This window comes from Podarcis tiliguerta, assembly GCF_965153285.1.
Source record: "Podarcis tiliguerta genome assembly, chromosome: 2".
Lineage (NCBI taxonomy): Eukaryota > Metazoa > Chordata > Lepidosauria > Squamata > Lacertidae > Podarcis > Podarcis tiliguerta.
The window spans coordinates 39,453,634-39,467,392 of NC_139535.1; the positions used below are offsets into that span (position 1 = coordinate 39,453,634).

Here is a 13,759-nt window from a genome sequence, read left to right on the forward strand (position 1 = left end):
TAAAGGCAATGGTCCCTACAAGAAGAGCCCTGTTGGGTCAGATCAAAGGCCCATCTAGTCCAAGGAATGAGGAACCTGTGGCTTCCCAGGGGCCAGCCACATGATTTTGGGAAAGCACTCCCTGTTGTTTGTCCCCTAAAGGTAAAGGTACCCTTGACCGTTAGGTCCAGTCGTGGACGACTCTGGGGTTGTGTGCACATCTCGCTCTATAGCCCGAGGGAGCCAGCATTTATCCACAGACAGCTTCTGGGTCATGTGGCCAGCATGACTAACCCGCTTCTGGTGAACCAGAGCAGCACATGGAAACGCCGTTTACCTTTCCGCCAGAGTGGTACCTATTTATCTACTTGCACTTTGATGTGCTTTCAAACTGCTAGGTGGGCAGGAGCTGGGACTGAACAACGGGAGCTCACCCCATCACAGGGATTCAAACCACCGACCTACTGATCGGCAAGCCCTAGGCTCTGTGGTTTATAATAAATAATAATAATAATAATAAATATTTATATCCCGCCCTCCCCAGCCAAAGCCGGGCTCAGAGTGGCTAACAACAATAAAAGTTACACAGCATTCTAAAATCAGTTCATTTTAAAATCAATTCAAAATCAAATTAATGGGAACCACTGGGCTAGAGTTCTGTGAGGATTACCAAAGGAGGGGTTTAGACCACAGCGCCACCCACGTCCCTTGTTTGTCCCCTAGCAACTTTAATTCAAAGACACACATCCTCTGAATAGGGAGGCTCCATTTACTTATCATGGCTAATAGCAGTTGATAGAGCTATAGTCTCAGTCTGGGCAGTAGAGGCTGGTCTATTCAGACAAATAGGGCACTGTCCCACCAATCTCAGTTTGCCCTCAGCTGGCCCCTACCTGCCTGCCTTATTATCTGCAACCAATCAGGGGGTGGTCCTGCCTGCCATTGGCTCTGGCTCCCCCTACTGTTGGCCTCCATGCCGCCTGCCCTGTCTGCCACTGCTGCATTTGTGTAGTTTTGTTAAAGATCTAAGCCAGTGGCCATTGCCACATCTTCTGGCAGTGAATTACCGGGGAGCTGAGTGAATAAATATTTTGTCCTGACTCTACTACCGAGTGAATGAAGCCCTGGTATTATGAGAGAGGAGAAAAGTCTCTGTTCACCTTCTCAGTGTCATTCATAATTTTATACTTAAAACCTTCGTAAACTGACACCCATCCAACAGATCCTTGGGGTGGTGAACAACATAAAGCACTTAAATATTCAATGAAACCGCAGCATTAACAATAACATGACTCAGCAGCTAAAAAAAATAATGCACCAGACTAAGGTGGTGCACAAATTCAAACACCTGAAAGAACAAAGTGTCTTAGCACTGAAAAAATAGTAGGGAAGGCTGCCTAGTGCACCTTTTTAGTGATGGTATTCCATGACCAAGGAGCCACCACAGAAAAACACCGTCTCCATAGCTGTGACATAGCATACTTTTGATAAGGAAGGGGAAGAAACCTCCAGCTGTTGTCTATCCCTCACACATGACTCCATGTAATTAAGCAGTATACAAATTGTCAAAATAAGTAAATTTTAAGAGTCACCTGAGAACCTCCTGGGCATCACCACTTCAACCCCCAGTTAGCAGAAATAAGGTTTTCTGCCTCCAAACAGAGCCCTGAAACACTTTCAAACAGCCTGTTTCTTTATGTTCTCCTATCTCCCCCTGCCCAGTGAGTTACTGCTTTTAATTTCTTTGTCAGCTGTGTGATGCTGTTCACCTGCCTAAGGTGAAATCTCACTATGATTAAGAGGCATAATCCTAAGGACACCTTAACTCAAACATAATGTGCTGCAGCAGGTTCTTAGCACAGGCACTCTAAGTGAGCTGGACAGGTACCTCTTTTCAGAATGAATTAGTCATGAGCAGGAGGAGTGTGTCAGGTTAAAACTGCTTGCTATAAATACTGGAACGATCTTTGATATCCCAGCACCTTATAACCACACTAGTGGAGGGGTGGGAATGGCTCATCTAAGCAAATCATTTGTGTTGCCCCCATGCCTATGACAGTTAAAATCAGCCCATTTTGCTTGGGCGTTTGCCACTCAGCCTTTTTATTATGCCTAGCATTTAGACCATAGGGATTTGTTTGTTTAACTTGGCATATGCAAAAAAAGCAGCAGCAAGTTCTGTACTTTCTTACCACTCCCAACATAAGTGGAGGTGGCAACCCCATTCAAGACATGTTCCAGACATGGATGGCTCTTCCATTTCTCCTTGTCCTTGATTGCATCTTACTTATATCATGCTCCAACTGCCTACGACAATTGCCATTCCTGCTCTTTGTTCCAATGTCTGTTCATACTGCTACAGTATTTGCAAAAGAAAGGTTCAGCTGAATGCATGCTATGCACTCACCTGTCCAGTATGCTAGAAGGAATGCTAAATGTACCACTATAATCTATAGTGGATGAATGTAATCTGCACTATACATTTTAAAGCAGTATCATACCACTTTAAACAGCCATGGCATCCCCCAAAGAATCCTGGGAAATGTAGTTTGTTAACAATGCTGAGAGGCGTTAGGCAACCCCTATTTCCCTCAGAGCAACAATTTCCAGAGTGGTTAAACAAACAATCCCAGGGAACTCTGGGAATTGTTGTTCTGTGAGGGGGAATAGGGGTCTCATAGAATCATAGAGTTGGAAGAGACCACAAGGGCCATCAAGTCCAACCCCCTGCCAAGCAGGAAACACCATCAGAGCACTCCTGACATATGGTTGTCAAGCCTCTGCTTAAAGACCTCCAAAGAAGGAGACTCCACCACACTCCTTGGCAGCAAATTCCACTGTTGAACAGCTCTTACTGTCAGGAAGTTCTTCCTAATGTTTAGGTGGAATCTTCTTTCTTGTAGTTTGGATCCATTGCTCCGTGTCCGCTTCTCTGGAGCAGCAGAAAACAACCTTTCTCCCTGCTCTATGTGACATCCTTTTATATGTCTCCTAACACCTCTTTGCACCCTTAATAAACTACAGCTCTCAGGATTCTTTGGTGGAAGCCATGATACTGCTTTAAAGGTACAGTGCAGATGGGGGCCATAATGTCCCTCAAAAATAAGTTCCCTGCGCAGATGTTGTGTGGATGCATGACAAGCGGCCATAAGAATTAGGCCCCTTTCAGACATTCAGTCTTTGATTAACAGGGGGAAGGAGCAGGATTGTGATGCCAGCCCCTGCTTCCAGTCCATATGCACAGTGAGTTCAACCTTGGAATAGACCTGGACATGCACATGTATCAGGCTGACTTCATGTTTGAAGTTGCTGCTTCCGACATTACTGAAGCGGTACGGGGAAGGCACATGCAACACTGGCTCCTCAGTCTCCGATATTCCGATACTGGGGACTGCAATGTGGAGAGGCAAGATAAAACTTGGTGTTTTCTCCTCAGTGGCTTTCTCACACCATGTTCATGACATGCTTGAAGTTAACCGCTTCCTTCCTGACAGGAACTCCAGCATTTATAATCACAAACTCACAGAGGTAGAAGGGAGTAGAGGTATTCAAACAATTTATTCCATTACATTTATATCGCACTGTTCTTCTGTCATGGAATCTAAGGTGGCATACACGTGATTCTCAGAGGGTCACCCACCCAGCCACTGACCAATACCCAGACCTGCTTTGCTTCAGCAAATGTGTGGCAGCGTGTTTCATGTATCTTCAGACCTTTTCCTGAGGGGAAATGGCCTGAAGGCACATGACAGTCTAAAGGCTAGTCCAGACCCCCCAAGTGTCCCTATTTTCAAGGGACATTCCTGGATTTCTGATTTGATCCAGAATGTCCTGCTTTTTGTAAGGATGTTGCTATTTTCATCTGATAAATGTTGGAGGATATGCATGGGAATAGCCGGGGGGGGGGGCAGCCTTTCAAATACTATTGAAAAGCATTGAAAGTACTCAAGTACCTGAGGTTCTGCCCCCCCCCATAGCAGAAGCCTACAATGTCCTATTCATGAGGAGATATGAAAGTCATCTTCAAATACCTAAAGGGCTGTGATATAGAAAATGGAGCAAGCTTATTTTCTTGAGCTGCAGTCCTGAACCAATGGCTTCAAGTTACAAGAATGGAGATTCTTACTAAACATCAGGAGGAACTTTCTGACAGAGCTGTTCAACAGTGGAACAGACTCCCTCAGAAGGTGGTGGACTCTTCTTCATTGGAGAGTTTTTAAGCAAAGGTTGGATGGCCATATGTCATAGATGCTTTACAAAGATTCCTGCATTGCAGAGGGTTGGACTAGATGATTTCTATGGTTTTATAATTCTATACATTTACACGCACGCACACACCAATATTCTAAGCATGTCCACTTAGAAATAAATATTATTGAATTAAATGGTCCTTACTCCAATTTAAATGCTTATAAGTTTGCAACCACAGTCCCTTAACCTATCTGATCGATGGGAAATTATTTCTCACTTCTGAACAGAGCTTTCAGACAGAATAGAGTAGAATAGAATTTATTAATTTCGGTCACAGACCAGTTCCAGCTCACATATAATATCAGGGAAATCATAAAACACGATAGGGATACATTTGAATTTGCAATTGGGGCAATACAGATATAACAGCAGTTTAAAATATATAAATTAAATCTTAATCACTAAAATATAACCTAAAATTGTCATCTAAGGCCTTAGTCATTATGGTAGCACAGACTGTTCCCTAAATTTTATAGGAGTTGCACAGAATTTGTCAACCCTTAGTGTGATCGCTGGATCCTAGTCCTCTACCAGGGATTTTAGACATTGAAGTTCAGACCCATTTGGAGATTTTTGTATGAGCTTTCAGACAGATGCAGGGCATGAAGGAAACCTCATCCACTGAGTTCTCCATATTTGTCACTGTTTTAATACAGGGGTGGGGAAACCCTGGCCTGCAGATGTTGTTGAACTTCAGCTCCTATCAGCTCCAGCCAGGCCATCCAATGATCAGGGAGGATGGGTGTTGTAGTCCAACAATGTCTGGAGGACCACAGGTTTCATACTGTATCCCTGTTTTAAGATGGCACAAGTCCACATCTCCCAACATGGTGTCTGTAGCTGCAGTTTGTGTGTGGGACTGTCAAAAGGCTAGGAGGTACAATTCTCAACTAGTGAATTACAGCAGATTTTTTAAACAGGTTCTTAAGATATTTTCAGGGGATTTTTTAAAAGCCACTAATTCATAATATATGAATATTGAGATTTTTGTAGTTAGCATGTTTTATTTAGGCATAAACTAATAGTTCTGCCAAGATGGTGAGGTAAGGCATCATTGAAGACAGGGGATGGGAGACGTTATGTGTGAACAACGACAGATCTAATTGAGCTGAGCCCTCAAAACCTTTCAGCTCAATCTGCAGTTGCTGAGGGTTTTCTTAATACCAAGAGGAAAGTGGAACATGGTTTTCTGTGTTGCTGCATTGCTGTTGGGACTAGAAATCAAAGAGGGAACTGGATATATCCAGTCAAAAATGGCAAGAAAGAGCAGACTGTGAGGAAAGCCATCTTATTCCTAAAGTGGTGGGGCTATTGTTTGCTGAGCCCAAACTTATCAATTCTGTAATGTCTTCTGCTCGCTGCCCAAATACAGGTTTTGTTGTTAACTTATCCCCACTCCTCTCACAGGGATCACGGCCACACACTTCTCTCCACTGTTGCGAGATCACAAAATCCACCCACACCACTTGTGGGTTTCCAAATGCAAGCTCTGCATTCCAGAAGCATGTCAGGGGAGGGATGGAAGCTGCTTGGGAGGTTTTGAGCAGAAAAAACCAGCTGCAGGGAAAGTCAAACATCCCTCCCCTCCAAATAACAGATCCCTGAGGCGCCTTTTCATTAACAACAGACAAACATCAGTGGTTCATTAAAAAATATTTGGATGTAACATGTAGTTTGCCCCTTTGTTTGCTAGGAAACTCTCTGTGCCTGGTTTCCATTTTTCTTTCTGAAACAAAAAGGAAATATTCCTTTTTTTTAAAAAGTGACCTTTCCCTTAAAAATTTCACCCACATGCTGCTGTTATCATTGCTGAATGTGCACATATGTCTAAGGGAAAGCTGGGTCATAGTTAAAAGCATGTGATTACAACCCTTCCTGTCATTCAAGTATATCTAGACTCACATACCAGAGGCTCTTAGGTAATGGGTAATTTGTTAAGAGTCCAATTGGTATGGGCTCCTCCCACATACATCAGGGAAGAAATGCAGAGGCCAGATTTTCCATTCCCTCCTCCTTAAAAAAAATATAGTTCATGCCAATGTGAGAGGCTCCCTCCAATATTGGCCCATCACACACTGTCTCAGATGCCAATTCGCTCCTTGGCTGAATACTGCAATGGTCATCATATAAAGAAACATATACCGTATATGAGACAATGCTGGAATGACCTTTTCTGTTGCAAGACACCATTTTATTGCAGTCTTGTATTCCCATCCTTGCGATCAGAGCAAAATCACCTGCTTTGGGCCATTTGAAAATGGTATGGTCATCCTCCCATCCTCCCATATAATTACGGTAATATGTTTAAAGGAACCAAAAGAAAGTGGTATGGACGTGCTCTCTGTGATTTTTTTTTAAAAAACTAGGCATGTATGTGCCATTCTGTTTGGTAATTGGAGTATCCCCATGATGGAACAGCTTGTTTCCTTCATGGGGATGAATTTCTTCATTATGCCCTGCTTGTGAGGTTTTGAGGAACTTCTAAGGCCTAATTGCTTATCACTGCTGAAAACAAAGAGTTGGGACAGACAGATGGATCTTTGGGCAGGTGCCATAAGTATATATAAGGACATTTTTAAGGCCCATGGACACCAGAGGGCACATGAGAAGTTATCCCAATAACACACACACACACACTTGAAGAACTAGGCTTCATGTATTTGGTGATTGTCAGCGCTGATCACCATTATTCACCTCTCCAGCCAATATGACAGAATGAGTGAGAGTATGTGTAGGAGGCATGTCTAAGCTTACTAGTTATGAAAGAAGATTTATAAGCTACATATTGCTCTGTTTGAAAAGCAGTAATTGTTAATTATGAATAATAATTTATATTTAGTTTTGTTTTGTGTCATTAGTGCCTTTCCATTCCCAAAGCACTCAGAGAGCACCATGCCTTAGAATTCAAAGCACGTGACACATGGAGGTACTAGGAAGGGACAAGTTTCCTATTCCCCAAACCTACTGGCCCATTTGACAGCATCAATAGGGCAACAGCATCACCCCTCAAGAGTTGCTGCAGGTGGTATGAACCCTGCCAGAAAGGTCTAAAAATGGAAACACATGTGGCGGCATCTTTCATACTTTCCTGTCCTTAACCAGAACTGCACTAACATGAAAGTTTTGAAATTTTGTTGGCATGTGCACACATGCCCTAGAATTGGCATCCTTTTTGTTTTTACCCATTCCTCAAAACTCTCAAAGTAAAATATCTGTGTGGCCATAGATCCATGCTGACTTCAGTGCACATGCAGTGTGAGTGAATCCTAAAGGATTCAGTGCACAAAGTCTGCTGTTTTACACATTGCAGGTAGTAAGACTTATTTTCTTCTGTTAAATTGGATAGCCTTGGCTTGAGCCAGGGTATGGGGTTCACCCTTAGCCTTGTCTCTGCCAAGGTCACATAAATCTTCTGGCCTGTCCATCTTTTGTTTCCATGAAGGCTCCTTACTTGGTTGGCAACCCAGAAGATCAGGGTTCTCAATTGCTCAGGGAGTCTCGAGAGAACCTGACTGCAGAACCGCATTTTTGCTATGAAAGGGGAGGGAATCGCATGGCCTTAGGAGTGGGGGCTAAAACTCACAACCACAACCAGATCCTCTGTGAGATTATACATACATTAACATGGTTACTTTTTAAAAAAAAATATTGTTATACTGATGCATAGCAGCAGAGATGAACCTTTGACAATGTGTAACAGTGCAGGGAGAGGGGCATTCAGACAGTGATTCTTGTGGGAATAAAGCATTCCTGTTTCATTTTATTTATTTATATTAATTTTATTACAGATATTTGTATCCCATTCCTCAGTCCACATACTTTCAGAGCGGCTTCAAGTTTTTAAAAGATATAAGCATAAATAACATCTTTAATAATTTAAAAACAGCAGGATCAGCAAAATTTAAATAAAAGACAGGAAATTCCCAACATAAAAAGAGATTACTAAGAGTTTACACTGAAAGGCATGGGCAAATGAAAGAGCCTAGATGGGGAAAGTGCTCTACAACCAGGGTGCCACAACAGAAGAGGCTCTTCCCCTGGAATCCACCTTCCGCACTTCAGAAGATTCAGGGAGTTAGTGAAGGGCCTCTGTGAATTATCCTATAACTTGGACATTTTCATGTAGAAGAATGCAGTCCTTTGGGTACATGGATCCCAAGCGCTTTAATTTGTTTATTCAATACACACCCACACACCCCGCTGTATCATAAAGATATATTGGAGTGGTTTACAACAAAATAAGACATCAAACCGAGCAATAAAATCATAAAAAGTTAAAAGCAAAAATAAATTAAAGAAGACATTAATAGACCATTGTCGGGGGTATACTCTTAATTGCCTGCGTAGGCCTGGTGGAACAGAAAAGTTTTCAGCAGGCAGATAAAAGTTGACACAGAGGGCACCCGCTGAATCTCTATTGACAAAAGACACTCCTGCAGATGATCTCAGTGATTGAGCTGGAATATAACGGTTTGGGCAATCTCTGCCGTATCCTGGACCCAATTTGTTAAGGGCTTTGTAAATCAATGCAAGAACCTTGATGGGCAGCCCATGTGATGTCATCGGGAAGGGACAGCTTTGTTTGGAGTTAGTTGTAATAACTCTGAACACATCAGACCATCCCAGGTTTCTTGATAATGGAGTGAGAACCAACACATTGAATGATGGCAGGAAAGGGATCAGCAGTCAGTGCAGTTGTTTGCAGTGGCAAGGAATATTAACCAACCAATCTCCATTAGTAATCTTGCTGTTGCTTTGTGTATCAGCTGAAGTTTCTTAGTAGTCTTCAAGAATTATCCCCTCATACAAATTGCTATACACATCCAAACATGATGTTACCAGAGCATGGATAGCCATAGCCAGGCTATTTCTGCCTAGTTGCAGCAGCTGCACCACTCATGGTTGGTAGAAGGTGCTTTAAGCTGCAGAAGCTGCTTGGGCCTCCAAAGAGAAAGCCAGATCTAACAACACACCCAAGCTGTGGAGCTGATCCTTAGGGGGAATGCAGCCCTATCCAGAAGAGATTGAGTTCCTTCATCTTATCTCAACTGAGCTTCAGTTTACTGGCCCTCTTGGGAACTCCACATATTTAGCACATCTGCTAATTCACCTAAATCTGATGAAAAGGAGACCATGAGATTAGATATCATCCTCATATTGTCAACGCCTCATTCGAAATCTCCAGATGATATCATTCAGTAGTTTCACATAGGTGTTAAATAGCACAGAGGACAAAATAGAACTCATAGGACGTCTTCCATTAGGCAGAGTGATAAGCTCCTGGCATCACTTTCCAGAACTGGCCTTCAAGATAGAAGTGGACTCACAGGAATGCAACATCCCAGATACCCTATCCAGAAGGATGATCTGGTTACTGGTATTCCAAGCCACTAAATGGCCAACAAGAATGAACAATGTTGCTGTCCCCCCATGTTCTTCTCTTGGCATACGCCATTCATCAGGCTGACCAAGGCTGTTGGAGTTCCAGACCTAGACCTGAAGCCAGAATTGAAATGGGACCAGACAAATAATGTGCAAATGCATGCCTCAGTTTCTCAGTTGTTAAATAAACACATAAAATGACAGAGAGCTACAATCCAATGACATCAGTGACTGTTGAAGTAATCTCTTTGACAGCAGGTGTGGACCTGGAGACAGATAACTACTTGAGAAAAGGGACATAGGGATTTATGTTCCATCTCCAGAATGAATGCATTATGTGGATTTGGGCAAGTGATTATCTCTCAGCCTCAGCTGGACATCCTTAAAATGGGAATGGGAGTGATCTACCTCTCAGGAATATTTGAGGGAAGTCACAAGGACTTTTGCAATGCCCTATGCCCATTTAGGGACGCGGGTGGCGCTGTGGGTTAAAGCCTCAGTGCCTAGGACTTGCCGACCGCATGGTCGGCGGTTCGAATCCCCGTGGCGGGGTGCGCTCCCGTCGTTCGGTCCCAGCGCCTGCCAACCTAGCAGTTCGAAAGCACCTCCGGGTGCAAGTAGATAAATAGGGACCGCTTACCAGCGGGAAGGTAAACGACGTTTCCGTGTGCTGCGCTGGCTCGCCAGATGCAGCTTGTCACGCTGGCCACGTGACCCGGAAGTGTCTTCGGACAGCGCTGGCTCCTGGCCTATAGAGTGAGATGAGCGCACAACCCTAGAGTCTGGCAAGACTGGCCCGAATGGGCAGGGGTACCTTTACCTTTACCTTTATGCCCATTTAAAGAGCTATATATATTGCTGGTGTTATTATACCAGCCTCCTGAAACCTACTTGTACAAAGCTGCAGAAGTGACTGGCAGAATGCACAACATGCCCCCAGCATCCTTAAGCACCTTAGTGAGAGATTTTGTGAGACAATGCAAGCCTGCAGTATTAGCACTTGAAGCACATTAATTTTAATAATAGTTATCAGAAAATAGCACTTTTATGGCACAATATTATGCCAGGGGATTTACAACAGACTGAATCATGCCATTTGTAATTAAAGTTATTTTCATTTCTAATTTCATCTTAATTTCATTCCAATAAAAGATATGACAAATACTACATTAAAATATAAAAACCATTACTTCAGACAATTTCCTTGTGTTAGGCTGTTACGGAACACAAAATCTCCACGCGAATCATTGGCAGCACCAGAAGAGAAAGCATGACCAGTGACAGGCAAGGCTCTCCTTCAGTCCCAGGAAGGGTGCCGTCTTGCCGCCGTCGGCTCCAGCAGCTGTGAACAGGCCACGTAACCAGGGCAGCTTCCCACGTTCCGACTTCCCAACACGGAAGCACTGCTGTGTCTGAGAATGTAATGCGGGACTTGGGAGATTGCCAGCTCAGAGAGAGGAGGTACTGCTGCTGACAGGAATGACTTGAGGAATCAGTGCCGTAACCTGGGACATGTCCCTTCTCTGTAACTTTCCCTTGAAACAGGGAAAGGAAATGTTAGCAAGCATAGTTTGAGAATTCTTCCCTGAGTCCCTGTTGGAGTCTCCATCTCAAGCCCTTCCTTCTGGGCCAATAATAAGAGGTTGGGAAGTACCTAAGAAGAACAAACCATGTCCATGAGGGAAGAAAGCCATGGTTCAGGGGAAGAACGCATGCGTTGCATGCAGAAGGTCCTTGGTTCAATCCCCAGCATATCTAATTAAAAAGGATTCATTCAGCCCTCCCCCCGAAGTGTGACCGCAGCTGAATAGGCGTGCACCACTGATCCACATCCTTTCATTTTATTCTGAATTTTTATATTGTGCTTTACTGTATTCTTGCGTTATACACCACTTTGATTTTTTTTTCATTTTAAGCAGTATATATACTTGTATAATAAACAAATGAATAAAAATGATCCCTTGCAGAAAGGCTTCCTATAGGCATCTGATATGCCGCTGAGGAAAACAAGGAGCTAGACAAGAGAAGCTGTTGGTTTGATCCAAGGAGAGTCTTAAGATCTTAGGTCATGTTTTTATACTTCCTACCTTAATCAATCAATGGCTCTGGGAAGGCAACAAGCACAAATTAAAGAGCTAGAATTTGACTTAGGGCTTACCCACACTTGTGCCATGCTTTTCAGGCACAGGTCTGTATCTAAGCAGAAGTGTGGATGAGCCCCAGGTCATCAGGTGACCTCAGCCTAGGCACTCTCTTCTTTCAACCCATCTGGTCTCATGGGGTTGATGTGATGGTAAAATGAAGGTCATGCTCCATGGAAGAAGGGTGGAGTATAAACATAATAAATGCATAAATAATGTTGTAACCATAGCTCCACTTTCTTAAGAGTAAGCCCCATTTAATTCAATGGGATTTACTTATGAGCATACAGGATTGCAGCACATGGAGATGTCGGAGGAGAAAGATCAGGAGAAGACGAGGTGGGGTCACTGTGTGCATGCTCTCTACCTGGTCTGAGCCTCGCTCCTCACAAATTATTTTAAATATCTGAAGAAGAATTGATTTCCTGTGCTTTCCTTATATATTGTGTGAGCAAATGTCTTCTCACCTGCTTGTTGATCTAATCAACAATGCTGAGAACCAACAGAACAATCCTGTGCAGGATTCTGAACACACTATGAAGTAAACCAGTTTCATAGAATCGTAGAATCATAGAGTTGGAATAGACCACAAGGGCCATCGAGTCCAACCCCCTGCCAACCATCAGAGCACTCCTGACATATGGTTGTCAAGCCTCTGCTTAAAGGCGAGTTTTATTCAATGAGATTTATTTCTCGGGGGGGGGGGGAATATTTCTCAGAAATAGATCTTAAGGCTTCCATGGCTCTCTGAATCTTGTCCCTTCTATTTTTGACCAATAAAATGTGCTGTCAGCTACATGATTTGTTTTAGGAAATCTCGAAAAAAATATATCTTGATTTACTGAGGCCCACCCAGGATGCCATTTGAGAGTGCCCTGCTCTTCATTTTATCCTGCAGTGGAGATAATGCTTGGCTCACAGAAGGTATGCAAAGGATTAGCAGTCAGGGAATATTTGCAAAGTGTTTAGAAGGCAAAGCAAACACCATATGTACTAATACGGTTATTATTATTTATGTAGGGCCATGAGGGTGATCAGTTAGTATGAAACAAATAGAAAGAAAAATGCTGCAAATCTTTTCACAATCCAAATGATTATTACTAACAGTGGAAAGCAGGAAATATATAATTGAGGGGGGGAGAATAAGAATAAAAAGGCTGTTAACAGCAGTTCTATACCCCGGCCCGAAATACTTATTTCCCTCTCTGTGTCAGTAATGACACTTCCACTTGCCTGATGTTGAGGGTAGCTGAAATCTGAAGACCACAGACTTGATTTTATTGTGTTTGAATAACAATGGCTGCTTAGCATAAATAAATTGCATTTCACTTCACATTTACAAGAGAATTTAACAAAAGGGGAAATAGGCCATAATCTGTATTAAATACTTTGGCTGTTCCTTAACCTTGAACTACACCAACACACGTAACTCAACCATCATCCACACAAATAAATAGAGTCAAATTGCAGACCTTGTTCATACACCCGTCCTCTCTTAATTTTCTTGAGGTCTCATTTCCAATTGACTTCCATTGGTGTTTTTCTAATATGGCAATCTGCAGGACAAATGTTTTTGTCAGGAGCTGGAGTTAGGACTAGGTCAGCAATAAAAAACACAAGTGTCAACTCTAAGGCTCCTCTCCAGCAGCCTAAGTCTCCCTCGTCTTGTCTCTCGTTGCTCCACCCTCTTAATTTATCTGTGTGTTCTGGGAATCCAGGGGAGAGGGGAGCTGGTCACAGAAGGAAGGAGAGACTCGCTGGCTTCTTCAGCAGCCTGCCTCATCTCTGCCTCTTGCCCCCCTTCCTCTCCAGCCTCCGCTTCAGCCTCAGAGTCTGCACTGCTCTGACACAGCCTCTTGCTGCTCACTAAACCCTGCTGCCTCTTCAGCTTTCAACACCTCCTCCTCCCAGTCTGGTCCCTCTTCTCCCTCTAACCATGCATCATTGTCCCACCACCCATCCTCTGGCTCTGAGCCTTCTTCCCTTGGGGGTTCCCAGCTGGTGCC

The 13,759-nt window shown here is 43.3% G+C and overlaps 1 long non-coding RNA gene across 1 annotated transcript in view; it reads right to left on the bottom strand.

Moving 5' to 3' along the window:
* Positions 1-12,492: 12,492 nt before the first annotated feature.
* Positions 12,493-13,759, bottom strand: part of LOC310667213 — a 63,868-nt gene continuing 62,601 nt past the window's right edge. Inside the window, exon 3 of the long non-coding RNA XR_014506211.1 lies at positions 12,493-13,309. This is a non-coding gene — a long non-coding RNA (uncharacterized lncRNA). The remainder of the gene's footprint in view (positions 13,310-13,759) is intronic.